The 15,168-nt window shown below is 39.4% G+C and overlaps 1 long non-coding RNA gene across 1 annotated transcript in view; it reads left to right on the forward strand.

The window, feature by feature from the left end:
• The window catches only part of LOC309871121, a 59,264-nt gene that overhangs the window by 5,066 nt on the left and 39,030 nt on the right, over positions 1-15,168 (forward strand). Inside the window, exon 2 of the long non-coding RNA XR_014315045.1 lies at positions 11,251-11,326. This is a non-coding gene — a long non-coding RNA (uncharacterized lncRNA). The remainder of the gene's footprint in view (positions 1-11,250; positions 11,327-15,168) is intronic.

Here is a 15,168-nt window from a genome sequence, read left to right on the forward strand (position 1 = left end):
TAGCAGTGGTGATAATGGACATCCCTGCCATGTTTCTGACCTTAGTGGAAAAGTTCTGTTTTTCTGCATTGAGAATGATATTTGCTGTGGGTTTTTCATAGATGGCTTTGATGATATTGGGGTGTGTACTCTCTATCCCTATACCGGGAAGAGTTTTGATCAAGAAAAAATGCTGTACTTTGTCAAATGCTTTTTCAGCATCTATTGAGAGTATCATATGGTTCTTGTTTTTTCTTTTATTAATGTATTGTATCACATTGATTGATATGTGGCTTTGAACCAACCTAGCAGCCCTGGAATAAATCCCAGTTTGTCATGGTGAATAATCATTTTAATGTACTGTTGAATCCTATAGACTAGTATTTTGGTGAGAATTTCCATGTCTCATCAAGGATATTGGTCCGTAATTCTCTTTTTTGAAGCGGTCTTTGGTTTTGGGATCAAGGTAATGCTGGCCTCATAAAAATGAGTTTGGAAGTTTTTCTCTCATTTCTACTTTTTTAAAATTTTTGAAATAAACATATAATGTGTTTTTATCCCCCAGGGTACAGGTCTGGGACTCGCCAGGTTTACACATTTCACAGTACTCATCATAGCAAAACCCTCCCCAATGTCCATATCCCCACCACGCTATCCTGTCTCCACTCCCCCAGCACCCCTCAGTCTGTTTTTTTGAGATTGAGTCTTTTATAGTTTGTCTCTGTCCCGATCCCATCTTCTTTCATTTTTTCTTTTCCTACCCCCACAAACCCCCCATGTTGCATCTCCACTTTCTCATATCAGGAAAATCATACGATAGTTGTCTTTCCCCGACTGACACACTCACTAAGCATAATACTCTCTAGTTCCATCCACGTCATCACAAATGGCAAGATTTCATTTCTTTTGATGGCTGCATAGTATTCCATTGTATATATATATATACCACCTCTTCTTTATCCATTTATCTGTTGATAGACATCTAGGTTCTTTCTACAGTTTGGCTATTGTGGACATTGCTGCCATAAACATTTGGGTGCACGTGCCACTTTGGAGCGCCACGATTATATAGGATATATACCCAGCAGTGCAATCACTGGGACATAGGGTAGCTCTATTTTCAGTTTTTTGAGGAACATCCACACTGTTTTCCAGAGTGGCTGCACCAGCTTGCATTCCCACCAACAGTATAGGAGGGTTCCCCTTTCTCCACATCCTCGCCAGCATCTGTCATTTCCTGACTTGTTGATTTTAGCCATTCTGACTGGTGTGAGGTGGTATCTCATTGTGGTTTTGATTTGTATTTCCCTGATACCAAGTGATGGAGCATTTTTTCATGTGTCTGTTGGCCATCTGGATGTCTCCTTTGCAGAAATGTCTGTTCATGTCCTCTGCCCATTTCTTTTTTTTTTTTTAATATTTTATTTATTTATTTGACAGAGATCACAAGTAGGCAGAGAGGCAGGCAGAGAGGCAGGCAGAGAGAGAGGAGGAAGCAGGCTCCCTGCTGAGCAGAGAGCCCAATGTGGGACTCGATCCCAGGACTCTGAGATCATGACCTGAGCCGAAGGCAGCGGCTTAACCCACTGAGCCACCCAGGCGCCCCACCTCTGCCCATTTCTTTCTTTCTTTCTTTTTTTTTTTAAAGATTTTATTTATTTATTTGACAGAGAGAGATCACAAGTAGGCAGAGAGGCAGGCAGAGAGAGAGAGGAGGAAGCAGGCCCCCCACTGAGCAGAGAGCCCGATGCGGGACTTGATCCCAGGACCCTGAGATCATGACCCGAGCCGAAGGCAGCGGCTTAACCCACTGAGCCACCCAGGTGCCCCCTCTGCCCATTTCTTGATTGGATTATTTGTTCTTTGGGTGCTGAGTTTGCTAAGTTCTTTATAGGTTTTGGATACTAGCCCTTTATCTTATATGTCCTTTGCAAATATCTTCTCCCATTCTGTAAGTTGTCTTTTGGTTTTGTTAACTGTTTCCTTAGCTGTGCAAAAGCTTTTGATCTTGGTGAAGTCCTAATAGTTTATTTTTTCCCTTGCTTCCCTTGCCTTTGGCAATGTTTCTAGGAAGAAGTTGCTCCAGCTGAGTCAAAGAGGTTGCTGCCTGTGTTCTCCTCAAGGATTTTGATGGATTCCTTTCTCACATTCAGGTTCTTCATCCATTTTGAGCCTATTTTCGTGTGGTGTAAGGAAATGGTCCAATTTCATTTTTCTGCATATGGCTGTCCAATTTTCCCAGCACCATTTGTTGAAGAGGCTGTCTTTTTTCCACTGGACATTCTTTCCTGCTTTGTCGAAGATTAGTTGACCATAGAGTTGAGGGTCTATTTCTGGGCTCTCTATTCTGTTCCATTGATCGATGTGTCTGTTTTTGTGCCAGTACCAGGCTGTCTTGATGATGACAGTTTTGTAATAGAGCTTGAAGTCCGGAATTGTGATGCCACCAACTTTGGTTTTCTTTTTCACCATTCCTCTGGCTATTAGGGGTCTTTTCTGGTTCCATAGAAATTTTAAGATTATTTGTTTAATTTCTTTGAAAAAAAGTTGATGGTATTTTGAAAAGAATTGCATTAAATGTGTAGATTGCTCCAGATATCATAGACATTTTCACATATTTGTTCTTCCAATCCATGAGCATGGAATGTTTTTCCATTTCTTTGTGTCATCCTCAATTTCTTTCATGAGTACTCTACAGTTTTCTGAGAACATATTCTTTGGCTCTTTGGTTAGATTTATTCATAGGTATCTTATGGTTTGGGTGCAATTTTAAATGAGATTAACTCTTTAATTTTTCTTTCTTCTGTCTTGTTGTTGGTGTAAAGAAATGCAACTAATTTCTGTGCATTGACTTTATAACTTGACATTTTACTGAATTCCTCTACAAGTTCTAACAGTTTTGGAGTGGAGTCTTTTGGGTTTTCCACAAAAGAGTTTGACTTCATCTTTGCCGATTTGGATGCCTTTGGTTTCTTTTTGTTGTCTGATTGCTGAGGCTAGGACTTCTGGTACTATGTTGAATAGCAGTGGTGATAATGGACATCCCTGCCGTGGTCTTGATCTTAGTGGAAAAGCTTTCAGTTTTTCTGCATTGAGAATGATATTTGCTATGGGATTTTCATAGATGGCTTTGATAATATTGAGGTATGTGCCCTCTATCCCTACACTTTGAAGAGTTTTAATCAGGGAGGGATGCTGTACTTTGTCAAATGCTTTTTCAGCATCTATTGAGAGTATTATATGGTTCTTATTCTTTCTTTTATTAATGTATTGTATCACATTGATTGATTTGTGGCTGTTGAACCAAACTTGCAGCCCTGGAATAAATCCTACTTTGTTGTAGTGAATAATCCTTTTAAAGTACTGTTGGATTCTATTGTCTAGTATTTTGGTGAGAATTTTCACATCTGTGTTCATCAAGGATATTGGTCCATAATTCTCTTTTTTGGTGGGATCCTTGTCTGGTTTTGGGATCAAGGTGATGCTGGTCTCATAAAATGAGTTTGAAAGTTTTCCTTTCATTTCTATTTTTTGAAACAGTTTCAGGAGAATAGGAATTAATTCTTCTTTAAATGTTTGGTAGAATTCCCCTGGGAAGCTGTCTGGCCCCAGGCTTTTGTTTGTTTGGCGATTTTTGATGACTGTTTCAATCTCCTTACTGGTTATGGGTATGTTTAGGTTTTCTATTTCTTCCTGGTTCAGTTGTGATAGTTTATATATTTCTAGAAATGTATCCATTTCTTCCAGTTTGTCGAATTTGTTTGCATAGTGTTGCTCATACTATGTTCTTATAATTGTATTTCTTTGATGTTGGTTGTGATCTCTCCTCTTTCATTCATGCTTTTATTTATTTGGGGCCTTCCTATTTTCTTTTTGATAAGTCTGCCAGGGGCTTATCAATCTTATTAATTCTTTCAAAGAACCATGTCCTAGTTTCGTTGATTTGTTCTATTGTTTTTTTAGTTTCTATTTCATTGATTTCTGGTCTGATCTTTATGATTTCTGTTCTCGTGCTGGGTTTAGGCTTTCTTTGTTGTTCTTTCTCCAGCTCCTTTAGGTGTAGGGTTAGGTTGTGTACTTGAGACCTTTCCCGTTTCTTGAGAAAGGCTTGTACTGCTATATATTTTCCTCTCAGGACTGCCTTTGTTGTGTCCCACAGATTTTGAACCATTGTGTTTTCATTATCCTTTGTTTCCATGAATTTTTTCAATTCTTCTTTAATTTCCCGGTTGACCCATTCACTCTTTAAAAGGAAGCTGTTTAGTCTCCATGTATTTGGGTTCTTTCCACATTTCCTCTTGTGACTGAGTTCCAGCTTCAGAGCATTGTGGTCTGAAAATATGCAAGGAATGATCCCAATCTTTTGATACCGGTTGAGATCTGATTTATGACCCAGGATGTGGTCTATTCTGGAGAATGTTCCATGTGCACTAGAGAAGAATGTGTATTCTGTTGCCTTGAGATGGAATGTTCTGAATATATCTGTGATGTCCATCTGGTCCAGTGCATCATTCAAGGCCTTTATTTCCCTGTTGATCTTTTGCTTGGATGATCTGTCCATTTCAGTGAGCAAGTCCCCTACTATTATTGTATTATTGTCAATGTGTTTCTTTTATTTTGTTATTAATTGGTTTATATAGTTGGCAGCTCCCACGTTGTGGGCATAGATATTTAAAATTGTAAGGTCTTCTTGTTGAACAGACTGTTTGAGTATGATATAGTGTCCTTCCTCATCTCTTATAATAGTCTTTGGCTTAAAATCTAATTGATTTGATATAAGGATTGCCACCCCTGCTTTCTTCTGATGTCCATTAGCTGGTACATTGTTTTCAACCCCCTCACTTTAAATCTGGGGGTGTCTTCGGGTCTAAAATGAGTTTCTTGTAGGCAGCATTTTGATGGGTTTTGTTTTTTTACCCAATCTGATACCCCCGTGACTTTTGATTGGGGCATTTAACCCATTAACATTCAGGGTAGCTATTGAGAGATATGAATTTAGTGCCATTGTATTGGCTGTAAGGTGACTGTTAATATATATTGTCTCTGTTCCTTTCTGATCTACTACTTTTAGAGTCCCTCTTTGCTTAGAGAATCCCTTTCAATATTTCCTGTAGAGCTGGTTTGGTGTTTGCAATTCTTTCAATTTTTGTTTGTCCTGGAAGCATTTTATTTATCCTTCTATTTTTAATGATAGCTTAGCTGGACATAGTTTTCTTGGCTGCATGTTTTTCTTGTTTAGTACTCTGAATATATCATGCCAGCTCTTTCTGGCCTGCCAGGTCTCTGTGGATAAGTCTGCTGCCAGTCTAATGTTTTTACCCTTGTATGTTACAGACTTCTTTTTCTGGGCTGCTTTCAGGATTTTCTCTTTGTCGCTAATACTTGTAAATTTTACTATCAAGTGACGGGGTGTGGACCTATTTTTATTGATTTTGAAGTGTTCTTTGCATCTCCTGGATTTTTGTTGTTTGTTCCCTTTGCCATATTAGGGAAATTCTCTATAATAATTCTTTCCAATATACCTTCTTCTCCCCTCTCTCTTTCTTCTTCTTCTGGATTCCCAATTATTCTAATATTGTGTCATCTTATGGTGTCACTTATCTCTCAAATTCTCTCCTTTTGGTCCAGTATTTGTTTGTCTCTCTTTTCTCAGCTTCTTTATTCTCTGTCATTTGGTATTCTATGTCACTAATTCTTTCTTCTGTCTCATTTATCCGAGCAGTAAGAGCTTCCATATTTTTAAAGATTTTATTTATTTATTTGACAGAGAGAGAGAGAGAGAGATCACAAGTAGGCAGAGAGGCAGGCAGAGGAGGGGGAAGCAGGCTCCCTGCTGAGCAAAGAGCCAGACGCAGGGCTCAATCCCAGGACCCTGAGATCACGACACGGCCGAAGGCAGAGGCTTAACCCACTGAGCCACCCAATCGCCCCAAGAGCTTCCATTTTTGATTGCACCTTATTAATAGCTTTTTTTATTTCAATTTGGTTAGATTTTAGTTCCTTTATTTCTCCAGAAAGGGCTTTTATCTCTCTCGTGAGGATTTCTCTAATATCTTCCATGCCTTTTTGAGCCTGGCTAGAACCTTGAGAATCATCATTCTGAACTCTAGATCTGTCATATTACCACTGCCTGTATTGATTAAGTCCCTAGCCTTCTCTATTGCTTCTTGTTCTTCTTTTTGTGGTGAGTTTTTCCGCCTTGTCATTTTGTCCAGATAAGAATACATAAAGGAACAAATACAATGTTAAAAGGGTGGCAAAGACCCCAGGGAAATGTGCTTTAACCAAATCAGAAGAGACCCCCAAATTGTGGGGATAAACCAAAAAAATAAATAAATAAATAAATAAGAAAAAAAAAAGAAAAGAAAACAAATAAGGAAAAAATATTTTAAAAAGAAAGTATATGTATATACAAAAAATATAGTTAGATTCAATGGAGAATAAAATATGACTATAATAATGAAGGTTCAAAAAAGATTATTATTATTATTATTATTATTATTATTTTGGGGGGTAAGGTTTTGTTAAGATAAACTAGTTAAAAAAAGAAAAAATGTTAAAAGAGGAAAAGGTAAAAGTTAAAAAAATTAGCAGAAGAAAAAACAAAAAAAGTATATTAACTGCAAAACTAAAGAATCTTCGGGAGAAAGTCATGAATTCCATGCTTTGCCCTCCCCTCCTCTGGAATTCTGCTATTCTCCTTGATCAGTGAGCTTGGTCTTGGCTGGATGTTCTTGCTTATCTTCTGGGGGAGGGGCCTATTGCAGTGATTCTCAATTGTCTTTGCAGACCAGAATTACCCCACTCTTCCCAGGGGCCAGCTAAGTAATCTGCTCAGGTTCCTCTCAGGAGGTTTTGCTCCCTGAATGCTTTCTGTAGAGCTCTGGAGGATGGGAATGATAATGGCATCCTCCCAGCCTCTAGCCAGAGAAGCTGAGAGCTCAGGGCCCCATTCCTCAGTGTGCCCTCAGAGAAAGGGAGTCAATCACTCCCCTCTCCCTGGTCTCCAGCCACACTCCGAGCTCACCTAGCCTGTGACCAAGCGTTCCTATCTCTGGTAGAAAGTCCTGTTTGGAGTCTCCAAACCCAGCAGATTCCTGCCTCCAGAGAAGTAAGGCGAGTCTCCCTGGATCTGCCAGTTTTGGGCTCCCTTCTTAAAGCAGTGGCCCCACTGTGCCTTGGAACCCCCCTTAAGGTAACCCCAAGCTGAGAGCTCACTCCTTGGCTCTGACTCTGTAGTTGGCTTCCCTGCTCTGACACCTGAGAGCTCTGCTGCACTCAGATACCCCTGATCCTTCTGTGACCCCGTGGGACCTGTGATGACACTGTCCCCATGAGGGCTCCATCTGTGCTTATCCTCTGGAGTGATGTCCCTCAGAGGAGCAGACTTCTAAAAGTTCAGATTTTGTGCTCCACTGCTCCACCAGTTGCTGGAAGCTGGCCCCTCCCCTCGCAGTCTATCTTCCCATTGCTTAGTATTCACTTCTCTGTATGCCCCACCTTTCAGAAACTGGTGATTTTCTGTTTCTAGAATTTCTGCTCTGATTCTCTTTGAACTCCTATTGGGTTTGTAGGTGTTTGGAATGGTTTTATAATTAGCTGCACTCCTGTGACCTGATGTCATCTCAGTCTGCTACTCCTCTGCCATCTTGACTCCTCCTCCTAGATTTCTTTATAAATTTAATTAATTTACTCTTTAGAAAAATGTTAATAAGGAAACAGACCAGTATAAACAACCTGGGGTATTTGGATGCATATAGAGGTCAGAATCCTGGATATGCAGGAGTACCCCTCTATCCCCCTCCCAAAACTTTCCTTCAATATTTACAGGTGGAGAGAAAACCAAATCTTTGAGAGGCTAAGAAAGGTGTCTTTTCAGCATCAGATAGAGAAGGGAGGATACAAATCAATTGGTTGCCCCTAGGCTTGCCCCATTCACAGTGCCCTCTATTTCCAGTCTATCCTTGGGCTCCAGGCAAGGTGACTGGGTTGGCCTCAGGGCTGGGTTAAGGGGTTGCGACCTGACCTCTCATAGCCAATCTGTACCTTTCAGAGCTGGATGAAAAATGTCAGGGTGGCAAAGTTTTTTTTTCCCTAAATTTTTCTTGCTATCTAAAGGGCAGGACTGGAAGCCAGGCCTTGACTTCCAAGCTTGTCATCTTAGTGATGTTGGTTGAGATTTCTGTACCTCAACTACCTCACGAAAAAGACTGATTAACCCATTTCACAGTTACACACAAGACTCGGAGCTCACGTTGCAAGCTTAGAGCCCTTCACAAGGGTACAGCACTTCACAGTTTATGTAAAGGATTTCCTGTCAATCATCTCATTGGATTCTCCACAACTCTGAATGGAAGGTATGGAGGTGCCCAGAGAAGTGGCCATCACTTCTTGATTCTGTGATAATAAGAATAAGTAGTCACTAAAATTTTAGGGTCTACCTTCGTTGGAAGTATTAACTCATGCAATCCTTATGGCAAGGGATTTAAAACCTTTTTTCATTTTTAACCTTGTATTTTGAAACAATTTCAGACTTACAGGAAAATTGGCTAAATAATACCTTCCCCCGACCATTCCCCACATATGGGCACTTTACTGTGTTTGTGTTATTGTTCCCTCACCTTCCATTTGTTTTTTCTGAACTGCTGGAGAGTACATTGTGTACATCATGGCTGTTTTGCACCCAAACTCTCCCCTTTATTTTCCTAAGAACAGGGATATTCTCTTACATAACCAGAGTAGAGCTATCATAATTAGGATAATAAAATTTGTAATACTGTTTTCTAATCTCAGATTTTATCCACATTTTGCTCATTGTCTGTTAATATCTTTTATAACAGGTGAAGGGGTTTAGGACAGGCCCACCCCCACAAGAATGTACAACTATGGCATGTGGATTATTTTGAGCTAAAAACAGTGGAGATCCTATGGGCTCCAGATAAACTTTTGCCCCTCCCTTAACTACAGAGAAGAATCTAAATTAGAGGATGTTACCAGAAACAGGATTATTAGCAAAGATAAATTTTATGTGAGTGACCCATCTGTATGACAGGGCAAACATCTAATTACCAAACATATGCCCTTCTTATTGTCCTGTGAAGTATGTTCCTTTTCTCTGACATCCCAGACCCCTGTCCCCCTCTACTTAATTCAGAATGACATATATCTCTCATTTTGCTATACTCTCTTTAGAATTTCTATGTTTATGTTGATTCCCCATACATAGGTCTATTACATTTGATTTTCTTCTGTTAATCTGTCTCTCATTGATTTTATTTTTTGTCCTGCTAGAAGGACCTTGAAAGGGACAGGAAATTCTTACTCCCTGTGAAGGGGGCAAGGTATTCCTCCTCCTTCACGCAGGGTGTTAGTGAATGATAATGATAATAATAATAATAATGCCCAGAATCCAATCTAGGATTATCTGTTATACTTAGTTATTATGTCTCTTTAGTCTCTTTAATATGGAACATTTCCTTAGATTTTTTTTTAATCTTAACATTTTGCAGAATTCAGTCTATTTATTTCCTCAGATACCCTCAGTATAGGTTGTCTATTGTTTCCTCACAATTAAATTCAGATTAGATTCAGGTATGCTTTTTTTTTTTTTTTTCCTTTTGGCCAGGAATACCAGAGTGTTATGTCTCTCTCAGAGCATCATTATGAAGTTATACATTCTGTGCCTTTGTTCCAATAGTGGTGGGCTTAAATTTCATTACTTGGCTAAGGTGGTGTCTACCACCTTTCTCTCCAGTGAAGATACCTTCCTTCCTTTATTACAAAGTGATTTGTGTGAAAATACTATGAGGCCATGTATGTATTCTGACGTGTGATGATGGTGCCATTTTTTCTTTACTCTTAGTGATGGGCATTTTGCTACAGGAAGAGCTTTTCCTTTTACCTATTTATTGATTTTATAACAAGCTTTTGATGTGGATATTTTGTCCTCTTCTTTTTAAAGAAGAGGAAATGACAGATCACAGAGGGGAAGCAGACTGATGTCACACATCTAGTAATTGTCACTCACGCAAGATAGCGTTTCTGGATCTCCTTCTTCATCTGTAAAATTAAAACAATAAAGCATGTTATAGGGCTGGTCAGAAAATTAAATGAGATGGTGACCTCAAAATGTCTATCCCAATTGAACATATAGTAATTGTTTGATAAACAATAACTATCATTAAAATGATGGGAGTATCCCCATTTTGTAGATAAGAAAATCTGGTTATAAAGGGTAAAGAAATGTGTAAATACTTGTTACCAAAGAATATTCTGACCTGAATCCAGTCCTTCAGCCACTATTTTTTGAGAGCTAGCTATCCACTAGGCTCCATTCCAGGAGCTATGGCTAAAGATGTCAATGGCAGAACAGGTGCCTGCTCTCACTACATTCTACTTTTTCCAGGTGAGACTAAACATATAAGCCAACAATAGCCAGATTGTATATGACAATGAAACTCTGACTAAATCAGCAGCAACCAAACCAGTTAGTGAAACCCTTTGTACAATCCATCCCAAACAGTCAGGGTGTAATAGCTTGACAGCTTCTTCAAATTTTGTCCCCATTTACAATTCACTACCATATGTAGAAAGCTAGGTATGCTCCCTTAACCAATCACATGGGATGTCCCATGTCTAGTTACCTCATGGTTTCAGCTGAATTATGTCCCCCCAAAATTCATATATTGAAACCCTAACACCCCGTACCTCAGCATATGACTGTATTTGGAGATAGAGCCTTTCAGGGGGTGATTAGATTAAAATGAAGTCATTAGGGCAGGTCCTAATCCAGTCTGACTGATGTCCTCCAAGAAGAGGTTAGGACACATAGAGAGACACCACGATGCTGGGGTACCTTCTCACAGAGAAAAGACCATATGACAACACAGTCATAAGTCAGCCACCTGCAGGCCAGACAGACAGGCCTCAAAAGAATCACTGCTGCCAACACCTTCATCTGGGACTTTCAGCCTCCAGAACTGTGAGAAAATTAATTAATTTCTGTTGTTTAAACCACCCACACTGTGAGATCTTGTTACGGTGGCCCTAGCAGGAAAACACGCCACCTGCATCTTCTCTACGCCAACCGTCTCTCTCAGGGCACACCTGAAACCATCCCTCTGTTCCTTCATAAAGCTTTCGCCCTTCCTCTGTCTGCTTTGGAGTCTCTGCCAAATGCATATGATGGTGGTTGACTTTCTTACTAGAGCCAGCTCTGAATAAATAGCATTTGTGGGCTCTCATTTGAGTGGTCTTCATTTATTTCCACAGAAGGAGAGAGAAGACCCATCAGCCAGTGGCCAGAAGGACACCTCATTCTTTTCCCTGTCCTTGGCAGGATATGGAGGTAACAAAAAACTTCCTTTTTAAACATAGTGATACAGGAACAAAATGCCCATATGTGATGTTTCTTTGATTACCTGTTCAAAGCCTTCTCTTCTAACAAACTAGCAATATAATTAATTAAAACCTACCTCAACTACTGGGTAATTTTCCCATTGATTAGCCTTGCAATTTGTTACACATCTCTCTCAAAACATGAATCATTTTAAGGTGAGGCAGCCTGTCCTGGCATACAATTACAACAGAGGTGAAAACACTACTCCATTCCAGAGCCTAAATCCTACTGCAATTTACATTTTTTTTCAGTCAATGCTAGAAATGGTACAAAATAGCTTCAGCTATAGAAACTAATGGATAATAATGGCACTAATTTAAGAGGCATCAGAAGCTTGAATACAAAGTAGAAACTTTGGACCAAATTTTTCTTTTAAAAAACCTACCTGTTAGTTTTTCAAAAGAAGTGCTAAGTCGTCTGAGATTTCTCTTGTTTGGTTCAAGTTATTCTCTCTAACATATTTCTCATCTAACACAGTTTAAAAATCAATGTGTGCTTCCCAAAGGAATTCTCACATGACCAGGACTGATTGTCAGTTATGTATTAAATAGCACAATTTTAGATAGTCTTACATTTCTCAATTCCAAAATCAACAAAAGTAAAAAGAATCACCAAAGCAAACTGTGTCCTCTTTCTTGCAGGAAATAATTTTTATAAGGACTTTTGACTGACTTGGCTAAGGGGAACCATTTACCAATTATCCAATGACATGTAAAAATATTGGAGGGACACAATCAAACTCCTTTGCCCTATTCATTCAGTTGAAACTTACTGTGGCAGTACTTCTTTTTTTAAAGATTTTGTTTATTTATTTATTTGAGAGAGAGAAAGAAAGTGAAAGAGAACATGAGAGGGGAGAAGGTCAGAGGGAGAAGCAGACTCCCCATGAAGCTGGATGCTGGACTCCATTCTGAGACCTGAGCTAAAGGCAGTTGCCAAACTAACTGAGCCACCCAGGTTCCCCCTGTTGCTACGTTGTTGATGAGATACAATGAATAATTCATTCTTCTGAAAAGGTTAGCTCTTTGAAATCTTGACTTCTTTTTCCCTCCCTCCCTCCCTTCCCTCCCTCTTCCTTTGTTCCTTCCTGTCTTCCTTCCTTCCTGTCTTCCTTCCTTTCTTTCTTTCTTTCTTTCTTTCTTTCTTTCTTTCTTTCTTTCTTTCTTTCTTTCTTTCCTTCTTTCTTTTCATGGGTCCTGAAAGATGTTCCTATCTATGGACTCACCAAGATATGCCAAAAGTAAAAAATGCACATTCATAATTCTACGTTTTTTTTGGGGGGGGGATGTATAATTTAAGAACACTCTTGAAGGAAGAGTTCCAAGACTTCACCAGGGGTTGTCCTGGGGGCAGCTGGGTTGCCTTCTACAGTCCTCTTCCTGAATGAGGGAGCAGCCTACTCTAAGTGTGGCCCAAGGTCTGAGGGTCTCAAGACCCTCTCAGAAAGGGCTCTTGAAGTCAAAACTATTTTCCTAGTAATACTAAATATTATTGTCCCTTATTCTCATTCCATCATGAGTGTGCCATGGAGTTTTCTAGAGGCTGTAAGACATAGTATATTGCAGTAGACTGCAGAAGCAGCTCTGAGAATTCAGTCAGACATGAAAGCAGTTTGCAAAAGTGTGAGGCATGTGGTGGTTGTTGTTGTTGTTGTTGTTGTTGTTGTTGTTCTTCTTCTTCTTCTTCTTCTTCTTCTTCTTCTTCTTCTTCTTCTTCTCTTCTTTGGGTAAATACTTAAGAAGCAAATGCTGGGTAGTAGGGTAGTTCTATATTTTCACTTTCTGAGGAAGCTCCAAACTGCCTTCCACAGTCGCTGCCCCAGTTCGCATTCCCACCAACAGTGCACAAGGGTTCCTTTTCCTCCACTTCCTTGTCAATGCTTGTTTCTTGGGTTTTTTTTTTTTTTAGTTATATTACTGTTACTTTTCAATACATTCAATATTTAAAAATTTGTTTTAACTTTGGTAAATATACAATAGATATAATCCATGGAAAGAAAAGGTCTTTGGGACCCTCCGTCATTGTGAAGAGTGGAAAGAAGTCCTGAAATGTAAGAGTCGAGAACTTCTAAGCTAGGGCACTGAAACATATTTGACCATGAAAATGCTCTGACATATGGTGAGGCCCAGGCTGGTCTACATTGGGCTGGTCCTTCAGGGCTTGTATGACCCACTTTTCCAGCTACATCCATCTTCCTAACACAAGACGGCTCCCTGGCTCCCTCCCTGTGGGGTCTTCTGGCCCCTGGGCCTTTGCTTGGTCACTTCCTAACCTATACATCTCAGTTTCCATCTCATTTTCTTGGGAAAAACTTATTAATAAAATACATAGTAATTTAATTCTGTTGCACATAACAAAACTATAATCACATTCAAATATGACAAATATTTATCCAATGTCTTCCAATATCCAATGGCAATATCCAATACCAGGGCCTAGTCTAGGTGCTGAAACAAATCAGTGAAAGCCATGAAAAGGAGTCCCAGGACTTGGGGAGCTTATGTTCTGGTGCAGAATGGTAGGAGATAGGCCATAAGCAAATAAATAGATAAATTTATATAGTATGTCAGGTAATAGGAGCTCTAGAGAAAAATAAAACAGGGAAGGAACATAGAGGATCCTGGGAGTGTGAGGGTTGCTATTTTTAAAAGGCTGATCAGGAAAAGCCTCACAGAGAAAGAGAAAGAGCAAACCTATCTGGAGAAGGCCCCAGAAGGGTTAGAAGAGTACTATAATAATAGATGTTATTCATTTACTAAATATTATAGGGGAGTATACAGTTTTAAAGCACAGTTAATCTAATTTCTGTGCAGTCCTTTCCCCCTGTTTGAATAAATAAGAGCAAGATGTCATCTGTTGTGTTCAGTGCTCTCTGCAAATAGCTAGTAGGTGTATGCTGAATCAACAGTCCTAACTCTGTGTCTTCCTCACTATCTTCCATCCTCCAGCCCCCCACACTGCTCACCATGGTTCCCCCAGCACTTGTTCCTGAAATCACTGCTATTTCGGGAATCTTTGTAGATCCTTCTCTCAGTCCTTGCTATTTAACATTGACAGAAAAGTGAAACAGTGATGGAGACCAGCAGCAGTGTTCAAGATACCTGGCACATGGACTAAACCTGAGCTTTAATTCATCCTCTCACCTAACAGTGGGCAAAAGAATTCCAAACTCAATCTGAATATAGCTTGGTGACCTGAGCTAGGAAACTGGAACTTACACAACACACATACACCTTTATCCCTAATAAATAGTTAACTTCTCTAACTCTTGAATTTGCATCACCTCTTAAAGTGTTCCTTTCCTTTTCTGTTGCTTTGGGTCAGATTCTCATGTTCTTGGGCTGAAAGGTTTACAGTCTTGTCTTTCCTCCTCCAATTTCTCCTCTGCTCAATCCATCCTTCATAGTCACCATATTGTATTCATATATATATATTTATTAAATATAAATATATCCACTAATTTATAATATATTTATAATTTATGTTAACTATATGATATATTAATTTATTTGTATCATGAATTTTATATAATTTTATAATTTTACATATATATACATACAAAATATATTTTTCATAGATATATATTTGAAGATTTATTTATTTATTTAAATGAGAGAGAGAGAGAGAGCAGACAGTGGCGGTGGGGGGTGGGATGGCAGAGACAGAGGGAGAGAGAGTCTCAAGTAGACTCCCAGCTAAGCACAAAACCTGATGTAGACAACCATGAGATCTTGACCTGAGCAGAAACCAAGAGTCAGATGCTTGACCAACTGAGCTACCCAGGCTCCCCT

The sequence above is a fragment of the Mustela nivalis genome, assembly GCF_964662115.1.
Source record: "Mustela nivalis genome assembly, chromosome: 8".
Classification (NCBI taxonomy): domain Eukaryota; kingdom Metazoa; phylum Chordata; class Mammalia; order Carnivora; family Mustelidae; genus Mustela; species Mustela nivalis.